Genomic DNA, 25,961 nt, shown 5'->3' with positions numbered 1-25,961 from the left:
GAATAATAAAATATATATATATATAAAAAAAGTCTAATAGCAACGCTGCTGCTCCCCGCATGTGAATGCTATCATGCACTTGGGCACGCATGTATATGTAAACATCGATTGCACCACACATGTTTGGTATCGCTGTGAGGGAGGGCGATAATTCTAGGGCCATAATTTGCTGTTAACTCTAAAGGTGCCCATACACTGCTCGGTTCTCGTACGAGAATCGCGGGAAATCCAGCGATCGTACGAGAATCGAGCAGTGTGAACGGAGACGTGCGACCGTTTCTACTGTACTGTCGCACGTCTTCCGTCGAACCAGCATGTTCGAAAACCAGCCGGGAATCGTACGATTCTTGGCTGGTTAGAACGGTGCTCGGAAGACAAATGCCGAACGGGCCGGTGTGCGCATGCGCACACTGCCCGTTCAGCATTGCGGTCATCGGAAGCCCGCCCCTCAGGGGGGCGGGCTTGCGATGATCGAGAGTGCGATCTGCCTGTCCAAGATAGGCAGATCGTACGTTTTTTTAATCCCTGTACAACCATCGCAAGACTGAAGTCTTGCGATGGTTGTAGAGTGTATGGCCACCTTAAATTGATGAGCCGTAAAAGGTTTTAAGCTTTTGACTATGAGCAATTTAGAGTTTGGCACTATTGCACAGGTGCACACAGTTTCAAAGCTTGATATATTTGGTATCTATTTACTTAATGTGACCCCATTATTATTAGTTTCCACACGTTGGGTATTATATTGTACTTTCCTAAAAATATCAATTTGATAAACATTTGTGCAGCTGCCATCTTTTTATTTTACAGCTCCGCTGCTTTCAGAAAATATACATTTGATGAGTGGGTGGGATAGGGGGTAAAGCAATTTGCCAAATTGATATAATTGCCCCACCCAGTCCTGAAGTGGCAGCTAAATCCCTCTGTCCCTCTTTGGACCAGTTCACACCTAAGCACTGTGCAAAACAGACAATACTGTGCATTTAACGCATGCTATTTCACAGTAGTACCTAAGGTGCAGTACTATAAGTACTATCCTTGTCGTACTCCTTACTGATATGTCCCTTGTAGTGGGAGGTGCTCGCAGTGACTTAAAGTTTAAAGCCTGATGAAGGGACCCTGTGTGGTCCTGAAAGCACTTGTTGGTCATAGGACAAAACATTTCAATAAATGAAGCTTTTGCTATCCTAAAAGGTGTGGTGGTGACATTTCTACAATTTTTAAGGTGCAGTACTGTCGCAACGACCATGTGTTGCAGCACAACTCGCTATACTCCATCACCATGCATTGCATTGAGGTGTGAAAAAGTAAGGCATGCACCGCAGTGCATGGTTTAGCGGTACCACGCATGGCTCTACAACACAGCGCCACCAGGAGGTACGTCAGGGCACTGTTCAAATGAATGTCAAAGCAGCACACCCAGTGCAGGATACAGCATGCTAGGTGTGCTGTGCAATATTGTGGGCTAAACACACCTTATCTTTGAGTTCAAAGTTTAGGTGTGCACCAGCCCTTACTCCTCAGTAAGGATGGGCTCGGGCGTGTTCGCAGCTCCATGTGCCGAGCCCGCCAGGAAGCTGACAGCGTGCAGCGCCAATCACAGGCACTGAAACATTTCCGATCTCTGCAGCTGCGGACCGGGAAAATGTCTCATTACCTGTGATTGGCGCTGTCAGCTTCCTGGCGGGCTCGGCACGTGGAGCTGCGAACACGCCCGAGCCAATCCTTACTCCTCAGATGTCCCTCTTTCTGGTCTGATATTTACAGCTCTGGTACTTACAGCTAAACCTCCACTGCAAGGGTTAAGTGTTCATTTTGGTCGAGGGTGTAAAATAAAGAAGATATACTCACCTGATCCTTGGTCCCGTGACAATGACTGCTAATGACTCTTCCCCTCCGCTCCAGCTGTGGTATGTCCCTCGGTGTCTTCACGTCTAATAGACTGTATAGATGTGATGACATCACGGGTCATTAGAATGCCAGAGCCTAGGGGAGAAGAGGTTGCAGGGACCGGTCTAGCAGCCAGACAGGAATAAGGATCAGGTGAGTATAAGCTCTCACGGCAGAGCCCCCTAACCATTTTGTTTTGCGTTGTATTGTAACTGTAATGTCTTCTTTATATTTTAAAGCACTTCGAAAACGATTGGCTCTATATAGAGTATAATATAAATAATAATAATCCGCACTGACACTACATAACACTAACTTCCACTTTAACCTGCAGCAGCAACAAATCGCTTCTAAGAGTCAAATCTTCACCGACCATGGCGATAAAATAGCTAGCTAGAGCTCGCTGTCAATTGCGGCTACAAAATCACCAGCGTGACATGGCCCATGTTAGTTATGATACCTTATCATCAAAGACATATCTGATGCTAGGTGCACTCAGGGAGTCAGTGATTGTGGAGTTACATTGTGTGTCACAGATCAGCTTTGGAGCTCCACACAGGACATGATATGATGTGACATTATCAGTGGCGTCACAAGGGGGGTGCAGCTGGCGCCGAGTGACACCATCGGAGGGGATGTCACCCCCTATGAAAAGACGGGCCCTCCGTCATGGTAAGTTGCACGAGAGAGAAGGGGACCCAGCAGCATACCTTATCCAGCCAGGCGAACGTCCCCTCCTCTCTTTGGTGACGGATGCCGGCAGGTAAGCGCGCTTGACATCATTACGCACATGCATGAGGACGTCACATGATTATGTCCCAGTGGGGTGTCACCCGGCAGCTGCTTCGGATGACACCACGCCTGGGCAAGCCCCTGGACATTATATGACAGTATATGACATTATTTGACACAATATGACATTATATGACATGACGTAACATGATATGATATGACATGATGGGACATTATATGTTATGACATTATATGATATTATATGACATGATATGACATTATATGATGTGACATGATATGACATGATGGGACATGATATGACATGATGGGACATGATATGACATTATATGTTATGACATTATATGATATTATATGACATGATATGACATGACGTGACATGATATGACATGATGGGACATGATATGACATTATATGATGACATTATATGATATTATATGACATGATATGCCATGACGTGACATGATGTGACATGATATGACATGATGGGACATGATATGACATTATATGATGACATTATATGATATTATATGACATGATATGACATTATATGATGTGACATGACGTGACAAGATATGATATGACATGATGTGACATGATATGACATTATATGATGTGACATGACGTGACATGATATGATATGACATGATATGACATGATTGGATATGATATGATGTGACATGATATGACATGATTGGATATGATATGACATGATGGGACATTATATGACATGATTGGATATGATGTGACATGATATGACATGATGTGACATTATATGACATGATTGGATATGATATGACATGATGGGACATTATATGACATGATTGGATATGATATTATGTGACATTATGACATGATAGGATATGATATGATGTGACGTTCTATGACATCTTGCTACATTGTAGTATTCCTCTGTGTATTTCCGATACATTGTAGCGATGAGCGGTGTGTGTCCTGCGATCACCTGGGAGAGCAGCGATGTGATTCTCGGCCCTCCTCGGACTCTCCCGGTGATGACAGGTGGGTCTCCTCCCCTTTAGGGGCTGGTTATGTCGGAGGAGGAAGTCGGAGGGAAGGAGGAGGGCCCGCAGTCAGTAAGTGCACGGACGGTGAGAAGAGTGCGGCGGACATCGGAGATGAGCTGAGGAGATCTGGACAGGTGAGGAGCGGAGAGCAGAGGGGGGGATCCCGGGCGGTGATCAGCTTGCTGTCCTCGTTTCCCTGTGTTATGTAGTCAGGAAAGTTCTCCAAGTCTTCTCTTCTCCTAAAACTTTCTGCTGTGTAAAGCCAGTATATGACCAGAGGGTCTGCAGGGGGGCATGTCATAGGATCCTCATGTGGGTCACAAGTGGGGGTTATGGAACTGTGGGTGATAACCATCACCACACCACTGATTAGGTTGGATGGATCTTCTTCATTTCATATGCTGTTCACCTTTTGTTGTTGTAGTGGAAGTGAATGGAGATATAGGCAGCAATGGGAAGGTCGGGTGCAAAAGGCATTTTGTATTTAATTGGATATAGCCACTTCTCCAGATTACTGCCCCATAGGTGTTATTGAGGTGATACCCAACTTACCCAATAGGTATTAATGTGGTGATCCTCAACTTGCTCCATAGGTGTTATTAGAATGATCCTCAACTTGCCCCGTAGGTGTTATTAGAATGATCCTCAACTTGCCCCACATGTGTTATTAGAAGGATCCTCAACTTGCTCCATAGGTGTTATTAGAATGATCCTCAACTTGCCCCACATGTGTTATTAGAATGATCCTCAACTTGCCCCACATGTGTTATTAGAAGGAGCCTCAACATGTCCCACAGGTGTTATTGGAATGGTCCTCAACATGTCCCATAGGTGGTATTGGAATGGTCCTCAACATGTCCCATAGGTGGTATTGGAATGGTCCTCAACATGTCCCATAGGTGGTATTGGAATGGTCCTCAACATGTCCCATAGGTGGTATTGGAATGATCCTCAACATGCCCCATAGGTGGTATTGGAATGATCCTCAACATGCCCCATAGGTGGTATTGGAATGATCCTCAACATGCCCCATAGGTGGTATTGGAATGATCCTCAACATGCCCCATAGGTGGTATTGGAATGATCCTCAACATGCCCCATAGGTGGTATTGGAATGATCCTCAACATGCCCCATAGGTGGTATTGGAATGATCCTCAACATGCCCCATAGGTTTTATTGAGGTGATGCCCAAGATGGCTGGATTTGATGTTCTCTTTTGCTTTCCTGGCACACTAAGGTGATGCGCTAAAATATTCCTAACTGCAGCTGAGTTTTGAGAACAGGAACAAAGAAAGGGATACTCGATGCATTGTTGGTTTTTCCTATGAACAACAAACTTTTCTTCTGTTTTTTGCAAGTTGGTCTGAGAATATGTGTCTCTAAATTTAGACTAGACCTGCACAAAGGGCACCCATGTTGTACCAACACAGGGGTACAGTTTAAAGCCTAACCCTGGGCATGATCATTTTATTGTCAATAGATCTAAGTAGTTTCTTCAAACTGCTGTAAAAGAGCTCAGACGCTGCAACTGTGTGTTTGGTGAATGGGACAGTGGGGAGGAAGGTGGCGACACAACACCAATATTTGTCTCTGAGACCTGCACCTATCTGGAACAGACAAGATGTGCAGCTATTCTAGGAAAGCTAAGGGCCCATTCACTCCAGAGGGTGTGCATAACGTGCACCCACTGGTGTGCATTGTGCATGTGTGCTGCAATGTGTTGAATGCATCGCAATGTTTTTTTTATATTTCATTAACTCTGTGAACCTGACAATTTCTTTAACTCAATGGGCAGCAGTGCATTGCAATGTGCTATAGTGTGTTGCAACTTGCTGCATAAGAATGCAGTAGGTCTTTTTATTTTTTATCACACACCAATGCAGTGATCATTGCAGCCCAACGAGGCTGGTGTGAATGAGCCCGAAAAGCGTTCTCCTCTAGTAGTATATGTAAATAAATGGCACCTCTGTTGATAGTGGAATGATTGTGGCCAGAGCTGGGCACTAACATGTGGGAAAGGAAGTGGCAGACATCATCCATCATTATTACTTTTCTTTTACAGTCAGTGTTTAAAGTATGTATGATGTTGCTTCAGAATGATTTACACAACCCCCGCCGGTCTCTTTGCTGATTGCATGCTGCTTCTACAAGAGTGTGCAATACACAGTGACGTATGCATTGATTTAAATATACATGCTTGTGTGTGACAGATGGGAAAGACACGCTGCTTGTGACACAGCTCAGAGGTATCCTGCACGCCGCTCTGAACTGATTTTTAAGGTGCCTGTCTTATGTGTCAGGAATGAGGTAGTAATCTTAATCCCCTTCCTCCCCCTTGGAAACCTGAGGTATTAAAATAATATGATAACTGCAAATTCATGATCTACAGCCGCTGTCAGCCCAGCTGCTGCTCCTTATATTTTCAGTGTTCATCACAGGTCACACATAGACAAGCTGTCATAGGGACAACTGAGGGGTCTTTACAGTGTGCTGCTGATACAGCCGGTTCAAGTCTTATTCGGGAAGGTTAGACAAATGTATTGGAACCTGAAGCATCATAAATCTTCATTGATTTGACTCCGGAAAAGTAAAATCCGATTGCTTTATACGGGTTAAGGCATCTGATACTTCATCTATGCACCTTGATCTGCTTTGTAGTGTAAACCCAATCCTCTTTGTGTACATGTGAGATTCTCAGTTGTGTTTTTCATTTCTTATTGCAGAAGGATGCATGAGTAACTATATGAGGTTATGTGATTGTTATTCTATTAAGTGCAGATGTTTGGAGCGAAACTGTTTTTTGTTTACACTCTATACTTTCAAAATAAAACAAAAGGGATTGTTTTGTGGCTATAGCAGTGAAAGAAAGCGACAGTTTTCTAATTGCACTGTAAGGTGGCCATACATTGTACACATTTGTTTGTCCAGACGTCTCACCCCTGTTCAATTTTTGTTCAGCTAGCCCATCCATCGTGCAGACCAATGTAGTTCGCAATTAAGGTTCATCAGCACCACTAGCTGGCTGATTCTCATCGATCAAAAGAACAGATTTTTGTTTGAGCATGTGCAGGTTTCATCTTGAGATTTTTGTTGTATAACAACGCCACTAACCTGTCAATTTTGTAGCCTGCTTGAAAGACAAAATCCTCCAGTTGTACAGTGATTGAGGTTGTGCACTTCCCATAAACTGGCAGATTTTCAGATGAGATTATATTTATAGTCTGCAGTCTGCAGAAGAGAAAAAAAAAAGCGTGAGGTTCTCCCCAAACGATACCAGACCCTTTAAGTCTGGTAGGAATGTAAGGAGGGAAACCCCCACCCCCAGTTAAGAAGAAAAAAAAAGTATGTGGGGTTCTCCCAAAAGTCCATACCATGCCCTATAGGCCTGGTAGGAATTTTAAGGGGGTACCCCCCCCCCCCATGGAGAAAAACCCAGATGCCCCCCCTTGTGAATGAGTAGGGGGTACCTGTTTCCATACTCATTCACTAAAGGGTTAAAATTCAATGTACATCAAGAAACCACACTTTTAGAAAAATCATTTTAATTGAAAAAAAGAGTAAATTTATGACTATTCCTTTATTTTAAAAAAAATGGCTTCATCGATGTAATCCAGCATCAATCACGATGCACGAGGCCCGCCAAAATGGCTTACTATCCTATTTCTTCTTCCTGACATATTTTATTCCTATTACCTTAGTGACATACTAACCAGGAAGAAGCATGTGGCCACTGAAGTGTCAAGACACCTAGTGATGTGCATTGGAGGATTTCCCATCTATTTCTGTTCTGATAATCCAAAATTTTCTTTTACTTTCAGCAATAATGGTCACCAGGACAAATAGGAGGGGATGAATCTCTATGGATACACACACAAATATATACACTGTATATGTTATTTTAGGTCTACAATTGTAATGTACTGATTATATATATATATATAGATAGATAGATAGATAGATAGCAGAGAACGGTGGGGTATTATTTTATATGTAGGGGCAGAGAACAGTGGGGTATTATTTTATATGTGGGGGGCAGAGAACGGGGGAGAGGGTATTATATTATATGTGGAGATGTGGAAGGCAGCAATGTTTACATTGCTTTATGTTAATATTGTTGCGGTTTAATTTTTAAAAGTGTAATTTCATAAGATAATAAGAGGGTGGGTTTAGGGGCGGAGTTAAGGCCGAGGCAGGGTAGGGGTTAGGTGGGGCAACTGGTGGCGAGTAACTATTAAGGCCTGGCTAGTAGCTCAGGAAATCTATTCTATGAAGCTCTCTACGCACTGTTGTTGTGCCAATCTGAAGACCACATGACGTTTGGAGGTCTGTAGCTATTGACTCTGCAGACAGTTGGCGACTTCTGCGCACTGTGCACTTCAGCATGCGCTTACCCCGCTCTGTCATTTTATGAGGCCTACCTCTTTGTGGCTGAGTTGCTGTTGTTCCCAGTTTCTTCCACTTTGTTATAATACCACTAACAGTTGACCGTGGAATATCTTGTAGCCAGAAATTTCACGGAACACCTGAATCCAATGATTTGGAGGGGTGTCCCAATACTTTTGGTAATATAGTGTAGGTCTGCATTGAACTTCTGATAGAACCCAAAGGCGTTATCGCTTGTAAACATCTTAAGTAAATGGAATATGTTGTAGGATGCTGACATCCCCAGTCATTGTACTAGGTGAATGATTTGAATTACTTGACGTGTTCCACTGTGAAGATCTTCACACAGACGGTTTATAGAGAACAGTAAACTTCCTGTATGCTGTGCCTGGGTTACAGGAAACTCGCGGTGAGGCAAGACTCTACTAAGTTGTTGAAGGACCTGTTTGGTGTTACAGTGAAGACAGTGATTAAATATAAACTGCAGTATGAAGTGAAAATATGACTTCTACGTCAAAGTGATATTAAACCTTACATCTTTCTAAGATGCGGCTTGTTGCATGCAGCTTGTCCCACCGCTAACGCTTTTCTTCCATCTTCTTTGGTGGGCTCCCATGATTGCTGCTCCCACCTTCCCGTTTGTAGGTGACTCTGTTCTCCTGTGGGGTCCCATGGGGACACCCATTAGTGCTAGTTTCTGACATGCACAGGCAGCTGGACTAGGTGTGCATGCACGGTGGAGCATGCAGCATGGAGTATAGTCCCAAGGAGTGGGTGTGCATGCGCTGTAGCACATGGCACCATGAAATGTAGTCTTGAGAAGGGTGGTTAAGGGGTCTTTCAAAAAAGTGTTGTGGGCAGCTTCCATTCAGGAAAGTGGCACACAGGAACCCAGAGGCTGTGGTGGTAAGGATTTCAATTGCATGTGGTTTGGAACGTCTTGCCCAAAACCATTTTATTGTCTGCTGCTTAACCGCTTCGTACCAGAGTTTTAATGACAAAAAGCATGAGGCTTTAGTACTACTTTAAAGGAGAACTCTGGTTTATTAACCTTTTGCAGTGGGGTTACCCCTGCACTGCAAAGGTTAAAGGATTTCTAAACCCTCAGCTTTTTTTGCATATATCTACTGCTAGCAAGCAGTAGATATATGCAAAAAGTGAAAAAAGAAAACAAAAAAACGCTTTAACAGCGGTTTAAACTTGTGTGTTCCCTGCGCGTTACCGTCTGAAAATGTGAAACTGCACGGTCAGCCACAAAGCATCTTGTGGAGGCACATGCGCAGTTCACATTTTCACCCGGGATGCGAGGAAAGACTCAAGGTAAGTATATGGACGCGTGCACCCGCATGCAGACACCATGGGAGAGTACGTGCCAGCAAGCTCCGAGGAGTCATCGCTGGATCGGAGATTCGCCGCAGCGGTAGAGAGAAGGCTGAAAACTACAGGAAACAAGATGATGATCGGATTAAGACATAATGTAAGGTAAGTGCCTTAATTAACGTTGGGGTGAGGGGAAAAAAAAATTGCCTTCAATGTCACTTTAACTGCTTGGTTTTGTCTAGGTGCAAAAAAACAAACCATTATATGCATCTGAACCTCGGAACAAGCTTCTTCCTAGACTAGTCCTTCCAGCATCTCGCCCCCTCCGCTGCATCGGTCTAAGGTCCAGTAAATCACTACTTTCTATACAAGTGTGTAGACTTGAATACGCCGCAGAACATTTCAATACTGCAGCATAGGAGGAGAGAGGCTTCAAAGACCGAAGAAGATCCTCCAATCATCTCTGAATTGGTGCTGACACTGTCCTACATTCTGGAGGGTGGCTACTTTTGTTCCCCATGGTCCCTGGGTGAGTTGCTCCAAGATCGCTCCTGTGATTGACTACAATCTCATGGTTTAGACCCTTAGCCATTTTTGAAGCGTATGTATAGCCAAAACTTTTTTTTTTGAGTTTTGGACAGGAGTTGGGAAGGGTTAAACCCCCTGCCAGTTTATTTTGTGATGTCTGTGTACCATTGGGGGAATTTCCCTTTTCTTCTTCCTGTCACAGGAAGATAGAGGAATTCTCCTGAAGTGAGGACAATGCCCATCTTAGGCCCGGTTCACACCTGGGCATTTTGTAGCGCGTTCGAACACTCTGCAAAATGCTCAAACACCGAAATCCCATTATTTCCTATGGGTATGGTTCACACCTGGGCATATTACAGGCCCTATGAACGCGTTACAAAACGCCCTACGCCCAAAGAAGTACAGGAGCTTCTTTGGGGTGTTTTTTTGTTGCGCGTTTCCATTGGGATACAGCCAAGTAGCCCTCGGAAACGCGCGTTTGTCACGTGGTTTTTTTTTTACCGCGAATCGCGTTAAAAGCACACATTGTGAAAAGGGCGACAAACGCGCATATTCGATACGCCTAGTTGTGAACCCAGCCTTAAAGTGAAACTAAACTCAGGAGTTAAATCTTAAATATGCATTCAAGTACCTTTTTTTTAACTTTTACCAAAAATGTATCTTATTTGTGTATCACTCGACTGCAGATCCTCAAATCATCTCTGAATTGGTGCTGACACTGCTCCAAGCTCGCTCCCGGTATAGACTACAATGTCATGTTTTAGTTTACTCATTTGTATTGAGATTGTCGTCCATCACAGGGGTGAGATTGGAGCGGTGACTATTTTACAACACACACGGGGACCATGCGGAACAAAAGTAAAATTATACATAGAAGAGCGCAACAACCTAAGAAATTGTTTAGATGCTAAGCATCCTATAATGAATAGCTGTTTAAATAAATTGATTTATAACTCACGGTTGTGATGTCATAGATGGACATGCACTCCCTGCAGTCCCGTGCGGTCAGCGAAGTGTTTCTGGATGGAAAGATCTGGGCAGTCAAGATCTAAATAGTCTAAGATCTAAATAAACCCCAAGTCTCTCCAGGCTGCGTCCTCGGCTGGCCGGGCCGAGCCGCGGCTACTAGAGCAGGAGGGGGAGGACTGTTAGGCTGCTGTGATCGGCACTGGGCGGTGTGTAGCCGTATGGTGTGCGGCGTAAAACGCTGGAGCGTGTTCGTCAGTGCTCGTGAGTCCGGGGTGATGTGTTCAAGTGAGATCAGTTGGCAATTGCCGGCTATGCGTTTCGAGGGTGACCCTCTTTGTCAAGCCTTGGGGTCTATTTAGATCTTGACTGCCCAGATCTTTCCATCCAGAAACACTTCGCTGAACGCACGGGACTGCAGGGAGTGCATGTCCTTATATTACATCACAACCGTGAGTTATATATCTATCAATTTATTTGAACAGCTATTCATTATAGGATGCTTAGCATCTAAACAATTTCTTAGGTTGTTGCGCTCTTCTATGTATAATTTTGCCAAACACGTTATACGGGGCTCCTCTCCCGGTTGTTGAAGAGCTTATGCACACCATTTTCCATATAGTTAGCAAGTGAGAAACTTGACCATATTACAGTTGTGCGCTTCCATGCATTTTTTGTCGGAACAAAAGGAGTCACCCTCCAGAAGGAAGGACAGTGTCTGTACCAATTCAGGGATGATTTGAGGATCTACAGCCGAGTGATACACAAATAAGATACATTTCTGTTAATAGTTAAGGTACCTGAATGTATTTTTATGATTTAAAGTCACATTCCCCCCCCATGCTGCTTTAAGGATTCACCTTAAATGATGCCTCTTGATCTGATCATCATCTTTCTAGTACGGTAGTTTTCAGGAGTCCCTCCAGCGCTGACTGCTGTGTCTTCCTGTCCCGCTGAGTCTGTGCGGGTGAAGGCTGCGTACATTGACTTAAGGTGCCCATACCCCTGCCGATTATCGTACGATAATCGGCAGGTGTATGGAAGGCGTGCAACCGTTTCTACTGTACACTCGCACGTCTTTTGCCTTCCGAGCAGGCTTGAAAACCCGCCGGGAATCGTACGATTTTCGGCAGGTTAGTGCCGTTCTCGGCAGACAAAAGGCCACACGGACCGGTGTGCGCAAGCGCACACTGCCCGCTCAGCATTGCAGTCATCGGAAGCACTCCCCTCAGCAGGGCGGGCTTGCGATGATCGCAAGTACGATCTGCCTGTCCAAGATGGGCAGATCGTACGAGCTTTTAATTACCTTACAACCATCGCACAATTAAAGTCGTGTGATAATTGTAAGGTGTATGGCCAGATTTACACTGTGTCTCTCCTCCTTTCCCGGCCGAAGATCTCTACTGCACATGCGCCCGCCCCGTGATCCTTCATGGCCACTTGAGAATCTTCAGATCTTCAGACCGGAGAGAGCGGCGGAGACACAGGTAAGTAATAACTTGTTAACATTTTATTTTATGTTTTTGTATATATCTACTGCTTGCTAGCAGTAGATAAATGCAAAAAAAATGTTTCTTTCTACTTTAACGCCTCAGTTTAGTGTCACTTTAAGGAGAAGATAAAGGTATACCTATCTTTCTAAATATGTTTCTTTAGTACAATACATACAGAATAAATATAGCATCTTTGTGCACTGACATTGGATATGAACAAAAAAAACCCCCCACAATAATAAATAAAGCCGTCATTGTCTTTGTATATAATAAATCATGATTAGTCAACATCTGTGGAAAACCTTCATTTGTAACTCGCAGCCTTCCCGATAGCGGCCTTGGTATTTTTTTATGTCAGAGCTTTTTTTGCAGATGCCAGTCCCATAAGCCTTTGATCATGTAGGCTTTGCAACTATTGTGTTTTAGCCAGTTAATCGTTTTTGTTGAGTAAGAATCATTCTATTTATATACAATGTTATTCTACCGTTCTAGCTGACATTTCATCTATGTAACCTAGATCTTTGTCTTACTTGGTAAAAGTAAAAATGACCGTGCTCTAACCTTGGCCTTCATGTGCTGTCAGGCTAGAATATTTCAAATCCTCCACTGTCATTGAAAGACTGGATGCCGCCATATAGCATGTCTATTACGTGGTAGCTTTCAGTCCCAGTAAAGGAGGGGTACATTGTCTACTTTCCTGGATAATGGATGTCAAAAGTACCTTTTGCAGCTCTGCCTTTACTTTCATGGTGTAATTAAAGGGGATCTAAAAGCACCAGCATTAGGTATTTATAACTTCAATTCCCATGTGTACAAAGGCTAAGGCCTTGTTCTTTCCATTGGCATAAAAAATAAGTGCTTACAAACCCTTTTGAAAATGCGCTTTGTGTTTCTTTTTGCACTTTTTCTTATAATGCATAATTGGGTTGGTGACTTTCAAACATTGCTAAGCAGTTTTCTACATTGCCATTCTTGAACTCTGCCTTTTTTTTTTTAAAGGAGACTTCAAGAATAAAACTTTTGATTGACCCTTGCAGTGGGGCTAAAGGGTTAAGTGCTCATATTGGTCTAGGGAGGAAAGTAAAATTTACTCACCTGATGCTCTGAGCTGGCTTTTTCTTCCAGCCTCCCTCAGCAGTCTAAGGTGCCTGAGTCATCACGCCCAGTATACAGTGCATAGGATGTGAGGACCCTTTAGGCCCGGTTCACACCTGGGAGTTTTGTAGCGCGTTCCTACGCTCTGCAAAACTCAAACGCCGAAATCCCATTATTTCCTACGGGTATGGTTCACACCTGGGCGTATTACAGGCTGTATGAACGCGCTACAAAACGCCCTACGCCCAAAGAAGTACTATTTATTTGTTTATCACTTGGCTGTAGATCCTCAAATCATCTCTGAATTGGTGCTGACACTGTCCTTTCTGGAGGGGGGATACTTTTCTTCCCCATGGTCCCTGTGTGTGTTGTAAAGTAGCCACCGCTACTGACTTTAATGTCACTTTAAATCAAGCAACTAAACCAATAGAAAACAAAATAGGGCTTTTAAGGAGCACATAAAGTGTACTGTGCAAAGCATTTCCAATATGGTGGTTGTGCAAGTCAGTTATTACGCGTTTCAAGTGCTTTTTAGCGTCTTTGAAGACTGGCCCTAAACGGTTGATTATTTTAGGTGGACCTCCACCTATAACTTTGCTTTGTGTTGAATGATCTTGTGTTTTATTCCCTTTTTATTACTGATGGTCATGGGAAGATCAGCCCCAGCCCCACAATGACATCCAGGGATTTCTTTCTCTATAACAAACTATGGCAATGCACCCCAAAACTTGTATCAGAGCCCCAGCTGTCGCATTAGACACTGCAGTAATCCTACTGGGGTTACAGTTAACAGTAGGGATCAAAGTTCCTCATGCAACCCAAACTAAAACATTTTGGATTCATTAGATTTTTTTCGGATTGGGTAATTTAAACAAAATGGTGAAGTGACTTGTAATACAACTCCTCCTTAGTACTGCATTGAGTGTGCTTTGTATTCTATGGAATAGTGACCTGCTGTGTTCTATAGGTGGCTGTTGTCTCACCTGCCTATATATTCTCTATGGAACGTGTATTGTACAGATCGGCAGGATTTAGATCACAGCTGATTGTTCTGTGAATGGCAGTGTCTTAGTTTCCATCCACCTCTTCTTCCTCCTGGATATGTGTGCAAACTACTTAGTAAATAAAACCATGTAATCGCAGGGACTTTGTCTGCTGTATAAATATTTGATTGTGATTCGTTATGTTAACTACTTGGAGCTGCATTTGGTAAACATGCTCATGAAGTATGTGCATGACCGCTGTTCAGTCTGGGTATAGATGACGGACCTGATTACTCCGAGATTTTCCATGCTTTGCATGAGCTGTGCAATTCTATCCATTAGGGAACTAAGCCAGCAAGTGAAGCTGGGCCCCTTCATACAAGACCAGTACCAAACTACAAAGCCGGGCTTGGAAATCAAAGCAGATGTAGCCGAGGGGGTTTGACATTGCTTAGTAAGCCGGCTGTGGATTGTGTGTGGTGTATCTATGTATTCAGAAGCGTGTATACTGAGACGCCGCAGCTGAAGCGGATACTTCATGAGCACTCACTACATAAAAGGGATTTTTCAGGTAAGCTTTGATTTATATTATAAAAACAACTCTAGTGTGTATTCCTATTACAATGCTGATGTAATAACAGGTTAGTATATGCTGGGACTTTACAACTGATTGCCAAGGGTTAGTAGCGAAGCTGAAGTAGGGTCTGTTGGGTGTGGATGACTAATTGCTCCGATTAAGTCACAGAATGGTCTGACATGGCTGCGTCTGCTAAGTACAAGCTTAAAGAAAACTTCTTCATAATGTCTGAACAAGATCGCTGTGACTGCGTTCTGAATACTCTGCTGGGGATAAGAAGTGATTAACAGCACAAACGTTCTCTTCTGGAACAATTCATCTCAGCCAATAAGCCTCTTGGATTTAAATACATTTTCAGTGGTTCCCTCTCTCTTTATTTTTAATCCAGCCGCTGGTAAAGTAGAACTCCGGATAAAAGACTGAATTCACATCATACATGGATGTTGGTTTACTTGTCAGAGAATGTTTTGTGTGATTAAAGGAAAACCCTGGGCATGTAAAAAAATAATTGTGGGGCTGCCCCGGCACTGCAAAGGTTAAGTGCTCATTTTGGTCTAGGGTCTAAAATAACAAAGATATACTCACCCGAACCTCGATCCTGCCTGGCTGGTAGGCTGGTCCCTACAGCCACTCTCCCTCTCCACTTCAGGGTGAGGGAGAGGGAGAGAGGCTGCAGGGACTGGTCAAGCAGCCAGGTGGGATACAAGTTCAGGTGAGTATTTCTTTATTTTAGACCCTAGACCAAAATGAGCACTTAACCCTTGCAGTGCGGGGGGTAGCCCTACTGCAAGGGGTTCATTTTTTTACATGCCTGGAGTTCTTTATTGCAAACTGTACGGCCAACATATTCAGGTTAGTAAGATGATTCTAAAGCTGGCCATACAGCAGTCAAATTGTGTCTGTTTCCTGCTGAATCGGCACCACCCAGCTTGAAAAAGGATTGATTTCAGTCCATGTTTGTGAATGTAGCTGGGTAGATAGTTGTTGACTGACCGGTGACTGCATCTGATAGGATGCAGTCATTCTTCGAGTATTCAGAAGCCACAGATCATGCTGGCCGCTTAAAGGGTAACTCCACTTTCCCAGGCAAATTTGGGAAAAATGAGTACCCCCTCCAATTTGGCCGCCTCCTGCTGCTACTTTGAATGCTGCTTCCCCTCTACAGCTGCTGGTGTGTGATCTGTCCCCCGTACTCCGCATTGTAGCCCTGCACATGTATTTCAAATTACGCTTACAAAAGACAAGCACTCAATGGTTAACACTGTCATCTGAGTGCGCTGACCAATGAGAAGCACTTCTTAGCAAGAAGTGTTTCTCATTGGTCAGGTGACTGCGCTGACCAATGATTGCTCTGCATTTGCAGGGGAATTTGAAATACCTAGCGCAGGGCTGTGATGTTGTGTATGGGACCGTACATTAGGAGCTGCGGAGGGGAAGTAGGGTTTCTTCAAAGGAAAGAGCAGCGGGAGGGTGGGAGAGGGGGCAGATTGGTGGGGGTAATTCACCTAGGAAAGTGTCATTACCCTTTAATACTGTAGCTGTCGGGGGGATTCCTTAATCCATGCTGTTTACCAAAGATGCATCATAGGCCTCATTCATGCACAGCTGAACAGCATGTGCACATCTATGCAGAAACCTGCGCCTGGGATTGACAGCTAACTGGAAAGTCACTCGCACTCCAGATCGAGGTCAAGTCAATCTCTTTATTGACTGTAGTAGTGTCACATTTCAAGGCGATATTTTGGAATCTAGTGGTCCCTTCTTCAGGCAAACAGAAAATAATCTCATTTTCTTTGTGGCCTGAAGAAGGCACCACTAGGTTCCGAAATGTGACACTACTACAGTCAAAGAGATTGACTTGGTATCGATCTGGAGTGCAAGTGACTTTCCATTTGGTTCTTGTATGACTTGCAGAGGCATCTGCTGCCACTGCAGTACCCACCCTACCTTGGGGTTTAATTCCAGTCAGGAGTGCGATGGGGGGACACTTTGGGGTATTGGGAGTGACAGCTGGTGCATGCAGCTGCCTATTCAACTTATTGAAAGGACATGACTGCACGCAGTTACATGACGACAACCCAAACCTGCACATCTGTACAGGCATGAATGCACGCCCTTGGATGCAGAGAGTCTGCATCCAAGGATGTGCATCCATACCTGTACAGAAATGCAAGTTCAGGTTGGTGTGTAACTACATGCATCCTGTGATTAAGTTGAACAGGCTGCTGCCGCACTAGCTGTCACTTCCAGACGCAGGTTTGTTCAGCTGGGAATGAGGACTAAAAGTCAAGAAATATATATTTAAAAATGATTTTTATGTTTGCTGTATGAATGGGAAAATATACCAAACATACAGAGGGATTTCCTTAAATTGGAGTGCAAAGGAGGAATTACACGTTGTTGTTGTTCAATGAACAGGCTGGAGGGGAAGAGGTGACATGGGAAGCTGCACTAAGTACAGTAGATGTGTCACCTGCCGGGCTATGCAGTGCGGCATTGTGTGCATTATGGCTGACCAGATCAGCAAATTCTACATTTCAAATATATGTTTAGCTAATTGGCTGGACTTTGCGCTCCACCAAAGCTGCATACAGTATGTCAGTCTACATAAGGGCTTGTTCACACCAAATGCAGACCAGATCTGCATGAGTTTCTGCACATGCAGTGCAGAACGTTTTGACGTGTTTTTGCCGCGTTCGGGGCTGTCTTTGTAAAAATAAATAAATATATCTCTATCTCTATCTCTATCTCTATCTCTATCTCTATCTCTATCTCTATCTCTATCTCTATCTCTATCTCTATCTATCATCTCTATCTATCATCTCTATCTATCATCTCTATCTATCATCTCTATCTATCATCTCTATCTATCATCTCTATCTATCTATCATCTCTATCTATCTATCATCTCTATCTATCAATCATCTCTATCTATCAATCATCTCTATCTATCAATCATCTCTATCTATCAATCATCTCTATCTATCAATCATCTCTATCTATCAATCATCTCTATCTATCAATCATCTCTATCTATCAATCATCTCTATCTATCAATCATCTCTATCTATCAATCATCTCTATCTATCAATCATCTCTATCTATCAATCATCTCTATCTATCAATCATCTCTATCTATCAATCATCTCTATCTATCAATCATCTCTATCTATCAATCATCTCTATCTATCAATCATCTCTATCTATCAATCATCTCTATCTATCAATCATCTCTATCTATCAATCATCTCTATCTATCAATCATCTCTATCTATCAATCATCTCTATCTATCAATCATCTCTATCTATCAATCATCTCTATCTATCAATCATCTCTATCTATCAATCATCTCTATCTATCAATCATCTCTATCTATCAATCATCTCTATCTATCAATCATCTCTATCTATCAATCATCTCTATCTATCAATCATCTCTATCTATCAATCATCTCTATCTATCAATCATCTCTATCTATCAATCATCTCTATCTATCAATCATCTCTATCTATCAATCATCTCTATCTATCAATCATCTCTATCTATCAATCATCTCTATCTATCAATCATCTCTATCTATCAATCATCTCTATCTATCAATCATCTCTATCTATCAATCATCTCTATCTATCAATCATCTCTATCTATCAATCATCTCTATCTATCAATCATCTCTATCTATCAATCATCTCTATCTATCAATCATCTCTATCTATCAATCATCTCTATCTATCAATCATCTCTATCTATCAATCATCTCTATCTATCAATCATCTCTATCTATCAATCATCTCTATCTATCAATCATCTCTATCTATCAATCATCTCTATCTATCAATCATCTCTATCTATCAATCATCTCTATCTATCAATCATCTCTATCTATCAATCATCTCTATCTATCAATCATCTCTATCTATCAATCATCTCTATCTATCAATCATCTCTATCTATCAATCATCTCTATCTATCAATCATCTCTATCTATCAATCATCTCTATCTATCAATCATCTCTATCTATCAATCATCTCTATCTATCAATCATCTCTATCTATCAATCATCTCTATCTATCAATCATCTCTATCTATCAATCATCTCTATCTATCAATCATCTCTATCTATCAATCATCTCTATCTATCAATCATCTCTATCTATCAATCATCTCTATCTATCAATCATCTCTATCTATCAATCATCTCTATCTATCAATCATCTCTATCTATCAATCATCTCTATCTATCAATCATCTCTATCTATCAATCATCTCTATCTATCAATCATCTCTATCTATCAATCATCTCTATCTATCAATCATCTCTATCTATCAATCATCTCTATCTATCAATCATCTCTATCTATCAATCATCTCTATCTATCAATCATCTCTATCTATCAATCATCTCTATCTATCAATCATCTCTATCTATCAATCATCTCTATCTATCAATCATCTCTATCTATCAATCATCTCTATCTATCAATCATCTCTATCTATCAATCATCTCTATCTATCAATCATCTCTATCTATCAATCATCTCTATCTATCAATCATCTCTATCTATCAATCATCTCTATCTATCAATCATCTCTATCTATCAATCATCTCTATCTATCAATCATCTCTATCTATCAATCATCTCTATCTATCAATCATCTCTATCTATCAATCATCTCTATCTATCAATCATCTCTATCTATCAATCATCTCTATCTATCAATCATCTCTATCTATCAATCATCTCTATCTATCAATCATCTCTATCTATCAATCATCTCTATCTATCAATCATCTCTATCTATCAATCATCTCTATCTATCAATCATCTCTATCTATCAATCATCTCTATCTATCAATCATCTCTATCTATCAATCATCTCTATCTATCAATCATCTCTATCTATCAATCATCTCTATCTATCAATCATCTCTATCTATCAATCATCTCTATCTATCAATCATCTCTATCTATCAATCATCTCTATCTATCAATCATCTCTATCTATCAATCATCTCTATCTATCAATCATCTCTATCTATCAATCATCTCTATCTATCAATCATCTCTATCTATCAATCATCTCTATCTATCAATCATCTCTATCTATCAATCATCTCTATCTATCAATCATCTCTATCTATCAATCATCTCTATCTATCAATCATCTCTATCTATCAATCATCTCTATCTATCAATCATCTCTATCTATCAATCATCTCTATCTATCAATCATCTCTATCTATCAATCATCTCTATCTATCAATCATCTCTATCTATCAATCATCTCTATCTATCAATCATCTCTATCTATCAATCATCTCTATCTATCAATCATCTCTATCTATCAATCATCTCTATCTATCAATCATCTCTATCTATCAATCATCTCTATCTATCAATCATCTCTATCTATCAATCATCTCTATCTATCAATCATCTCTATCTATCAATCATCTCTATCTATCAATCATCTCTATCTATCAATCATCTCTATCTATCAATCATCTCTATCTATCAATCATCTCTATCTATCAATCATCTCTATCTATCAATCATCTCTATCTATCAATCATCTCTATCTATCAATCATCTCTATCTATCAATCATCTCTATCTATCAATCATCTCTATCTATCAATCATCTCTATCTATCAATCATCTCTATCTATCAATCATCTCTATCTATCAATCATCTCTATCTATCAATCATCTCTATCTATCAATCATCTCTATCTATCAATCATCTCTATCTATCAATCATCTCTATCTATCAATCATCTCTATCTATCAATCATCTCTATCTATCAATCATCTCTATCTATCAATCATCTCTATCTATCAATCATCTCTATCTATCAATCATCTCTATCTATCAATCATCTCTATCTATCAATCATCTCTATCTATCAATCATCTCTATCTATCAATCATCTCTATCTATCAATCATCTCTATCTATCAATCATCTCTATCTATCAATCATCTCTATCTATCAATCATCTCTATCTATCAATCATCTCTATCTATCAATCATCTCTATCTATCAATCATCTCTATCTATCAATCATCTCTATCTATCAATCATCTCTATCTATCAATCATCTCTATCTATCAATCATCTCTATCTATCAATCATCTCTATCTATCAATCATCTCTATCTATCAATCATCTCTATCTATCAATCATCTCTATCTATCAATCATCTCTATCTATCAATCATCTCTATCTATCAATCATCTCTATCTATCAATCATCTCTATCTATCAATCATCTCTATCTATCAATCATCTCTATCTATCAATCATCTCTATCTATCAATCATCTCTATCTATCAATCATCTCTATCTATCAATCATCTCTATCTATCAATCATCTCTATCTATCAATCATCTCTATCTATCAATCATCTCTATCTATCAATCATCTCTATCTATCAATCATCTCTATCTATCAATCATCTCTATCTATCAATCATCTCTATCTATCAATCATCTCTATCTATCAATCATCTCTATCTATCAATCATCTCTATCTATCAATCATCTCTATCTATCAATCATCTCTATCTATCAATCATCTCTATCTATCAATCATCTCTATCTATCAATCATCTCTATCTATCAATCATCTCTATCTATCAATCATCTCTATCTATCAATCATCTCTATCTATCAATCATCTCTATCTATCAATCATCTCTATCTATCAATCATCTCTATCTATCAATCATCTCTATCTATCAATCATCTCTATCTATCAATCATCTCTATCTATCAATCATCTCTATCTATCAATCATCTCTATCTATCAATCATCTCTATCTATCAATCATCTCTATCTATCAATCATCTCTATCTATCAATCATCTCTATCTATCAATCATCTCTATCTATCAATCATCTCTATCTATCAATCATCTCTATCTATCAATCATCTCTATCTATCAATCATCTCTATCTATCAATCATCTCTATCTATCAATCATCTCTATCTATCAATCATCTCTATCTATCAATCATCTCTATCTATCAATCATCTCTATCTATCAATCATCTCTATCTATCAATCATCTCTATCTATCAATCATCTCTATCTATCAATCATCTCTATCTATCAATCATCTCTATCTATCAATCATCTCTATCTATCAATCATCTCTATCTATCAATCATCTCTATCTATCAATCATCTCTATCTATCAATCATCTCTATCTATCAATCATCTCTATCTATCAATCATCTCTATCTATCAATCATCTCTATCTATCAATCATCTCTATCTATCAATCATCTCTATCTATCAATCATCTCTATCTATCAATCATCTCTATCTATCAATCATCTCTATCTATCAATCATCTCTATCTATCAATCATCTCTATCTATCAATCATCTCTATCTATCAATCATCTCTATCTATCAATCATCTCTATCTATCAATCATCTCTATCTATCAATCATCTCTATCTATCAATCATCTCTATCTATCAATCATCTCTATCTATCAATCATCTCTATCTATCAATCATCTCTATCTATCAATCATCTCTATCTATCAATCATCTCTATCTATCAATCATCTCTATCTATCAATCATCTCTATCTATCAATCATCTCTATCTATCAATCATCTCTATCTATCAATCATCTCTATCTATCAATCATCTCTATCTATCAATCATCTCTATCTATCAATCATCTCTATCTATCAATCATCTCTATCTATCAATCATCTCTATCTATCAATCATCTCTATCTATCAATCATCTCTATCTATCAATCATCTCTATCTATCAATCATCTCTATCTATCAATCATCTCTATCTATCAATCATCTCTATCTATCAATCATCTCTATCTATCAATCATCTCTATCTATCAATCATCTCTATCTATCAATCATCTCTATCTATCAATCATCTCTATCTATCAATCATCTCTATCTATCAATCATCTCTATCTATCAATCATCTCTATCTATCAATCATCTCTATCTATCAATCATCTCTATCTATCAATCATCTCTATCTATCAATCATCTCTATCTATCAATCATCTCTATCTATCAATCATCTCTATCTATCAATCATCTCTATCTATCAATCATCTCTATCTATCAATCATCTCTATCTATAAAAAAACTGCAGCAAGCCCTATTTTTCCTGCTCTGGAACGCATGTAAACACATAAAAATGCATGCAAAATTTTAGGCTAAAAATATATATATAGTCAAAAACGCAGTATTGCAGTGTGCAATGATACCTTTCTTATTGGACTAACAAAATATATATATATTTTGTTAGTCCAATAAGAAAGGTATCATTGCACACTGCAATACTGCGTTTTTGACTATATATATATTTTTAGCCTAAAATTTTGCATGCATTTTTATGTGTTTACATGCGTTCCAGAGCAGGAAAAATAGGGCTTGCTGCAGTTTTTTTACATGCTCTGGAACTGAACACTGCGGTGTGAACTAGAGCCCAAAATACCATTGAAATACATTGGACGCAGTTTTGATCCGCTCTGTATCTGGTCCGCGCTTGGCGTGAACTAGCCCTAAGACATAGGTATAGATGTGATCATTCCCGTGTATCTATTATGTTCCATAGCAGTGTAACTTGTTTCATAATAATGTTGCAGTTTTTCCATGTAGAAGTTCCTTTTTATTTCTTTCTTGTACTCTGTCTCTGGAAACCTTAGAAGAACTCCCCTGTTATCTGTTGATGTATGGGCATAGTTTACAAACTCTTTATAAACTCTGCTGTAAATCTACACAAGACTAGCACATAATTATAATGTACACTTGCCCAAATTAGAGTTGACAAGTGTATCTAAGCCCTGAAATAAGGGTTTCATTAAATGATAGCTTGTGCCTCATTGTCTGTATTTATTGGGGTGTTCATGGTTCTATTTTTTTTTTTTTCAACCCGCTGGATGATTGAAAAAATAGATTCTTCCATCAACATTTATGATTGTTGACTGACAAATCCTCTGCTGTTTGCATTGTATTCTGGCAGCGGCTGGCTGCTACTGTAGCTCTGTTTGCCCAAGAATTTTCCAGTGGCACCCACGATACGAATTGCGGCCGGTTCATAGGGAGGAATCAACCAAAAGTCTACCTGACTTTAAGAGCCTTACCTTTACTCTGCAGGCTTTCTTTCATTTTTGTGTACCTGCTGATCCTGCCTTCACTGAAACCTGTACTTGTAGGGTAGTCTTTCTCAACCAGGATGCTCTGGCACCCTGGTGTACCTTCTAGCTACCTCAGGCTACGTTCACACCTAGGCGACACCTCACCGTGCGGCAATTGTGCACGATTCCGCACGGTCAGGAGTGGCCAAGGTGTGAACCGATCGCACTGTGTGTGCCATTATTTTCTAATGGTGCCCCGGTCGCGCCAGGCAGATCGCGTGGTTTTCTGCCGCGATTCTGCCTGTGCTTCCGAACACATTCACGGCTAAAACAGCAGCGCGTTGTGTATTGCAAAAAAAGGTAACTTGTACCTTTTTTCTGCGAATTATCTCATGAATGTTACCCCATTGAAATCAATGGGGCCGCGCAGCAATCGCTGTCTGCATTGTACAGGACTGCGCGATACCAAGACGCGCGTCCCGGGTGTATTGCAGGTGTGAACCTAGCCTCAAGGGTGCCTCAAAATTTTAAGAGCAACATGCCTCTCCGTGCTATAGGTGAGCTGACAGCCAGCACCATGTAAATGCATGGCGCTAATTCAGGCAGTGTGAAATCCATTCAGGGCAGATGTTTGCCTCTGACCAGACAGTGGCGTCACTAGGGGTGACACCCGGGTGACACCATTGGAGGGGTGACACCAATATGACAATCATGTTGGTGTCGCCCCCTCTGAAAAGCTGGGCAGTCGGTCATGGACTGAGAGCCCGACGGTTGCTTGAAAGAGGAGGGGATTCGGCGGCATACCTTATCCCGCTGTGTCATTGTCCCCTCCTCCCTCTGCCGGCGTCCATCACCAAGATGGCCGCCAGCGAGTAACCGCTAGTGACATCACGTGCATGCGCGATGACGTTGCGCGTATGCGATGGCGTCACTGTGGGGTGTCACCCGCTACCTGCTCTGGGTGACACCTTGCCTCAGGACAACCCTGCGTCCAGGTCTGGTCCGCCTGCCACTCACTGTCATGCTGCTGTCCCCGCAGCACCTACTGTGGAGGGGGAATTCTGACATGAAGGGGGAAACCCTCCTTTTTTCGTGTGTTTGCATGGGGTTCTCCCTTAGGGATTTGGTTTTGTATTCTATCTCGGATAAGGGTCTGGTATGGATTTTGTAGGGATCACACATTTATTTTTTTACATTGGCACTAGGGTGCCGTGAGCTTTTGCAGACTTTGTTGTGGCTGAAAAAAGTTTAGAAATGCTGTTCAAGTGTGACAGTGCTCACTTATTTGTTGGTCGGGGCAAAGGCAGTGTTGTCACCCTAGGGCATATGTGCCGGCTGCAGAGCTAGTTCCTATCAGGGAGTCCAACAGCTTTAGGGGTGCTTAATCAAATGACTAGACAGGTTACCACATCACCGCGTGCAGACGTGCTCTCTCAGCTATGATGGTGAAAAAACGGCAACACCAGCACAGGAAGCCACAAAGATGTGGACGGCCTGTGGTCTACAAACTATTGAAATCTTAGTTTTTAGGCAGGTAACCTCGGCACTCCAGTTATGCTTCAAGTACACCCATCATACCCCTGTCGGAAGGAGTGATAACTGTGGCTGTAAGTTTTGCAATGCCTCTTTGGATTTGTAGTTCCACGACACATGGCGTGCTGAGGTTGCCTACCCCTGTTTTTGGATTGCAAGCTCTCACAAGCAGGGCCTTCCTAATCCTAGACTCCCAATAACATGGTGGCATAAGGCGAGATTCACACCATTTTCCGTACCACATCTGGAATGCGGTGCATTGCGTTTTGCCGCGTTCCAGAA

The 25,961-nt window shown here is 41.2% G+C and overlaps 1 protein-coding gene across 1 annotated transcript in view; it reads left to right on the top strand.

The window, feature by feature from the left end:
* Positions 1-3,757: 3,757 nt before the first annotated feature.
* The window catches only part of MCTP2 (multiple C2 and transmembrane domain containing 2), a 186,903-nt gene continuing 164,699 nt past the window's right edge, over positions 3,758-25,961 (top strand). The window contains exon 1 of the mRNA XM_018562726.1: positions 3,758-3,796. The gene's annotated coding sequence lies outside the window, so the exon portion shown is untranslated. The remainder of the gene's footprint in view (positions 3,797-25,961) is intronic.

The sequence above is a fragment of the Nanorana parkeri genome, unplaced genomic scaffold (genome assembly GCF_000935625.1).
Source record: "Nanorana parkeri isolate BGI_ZX_2015 unplaced genomic scaffold, ASM93562v1 scaffold594, whole genome shotgun sequence".
In the NCBI taxonomy this organism is placed as follows: domain Eukaryota; kingdom Metazoa; phylum Chordata; class Amphibia; order Anura; family Dicroglossidae; genus Nanorana; species Nanorana parkeri.
Note: the sequence above shows the minus strand (reverse complement) of the source record. Positions and strands in the feature narration are given on the sequence as shown.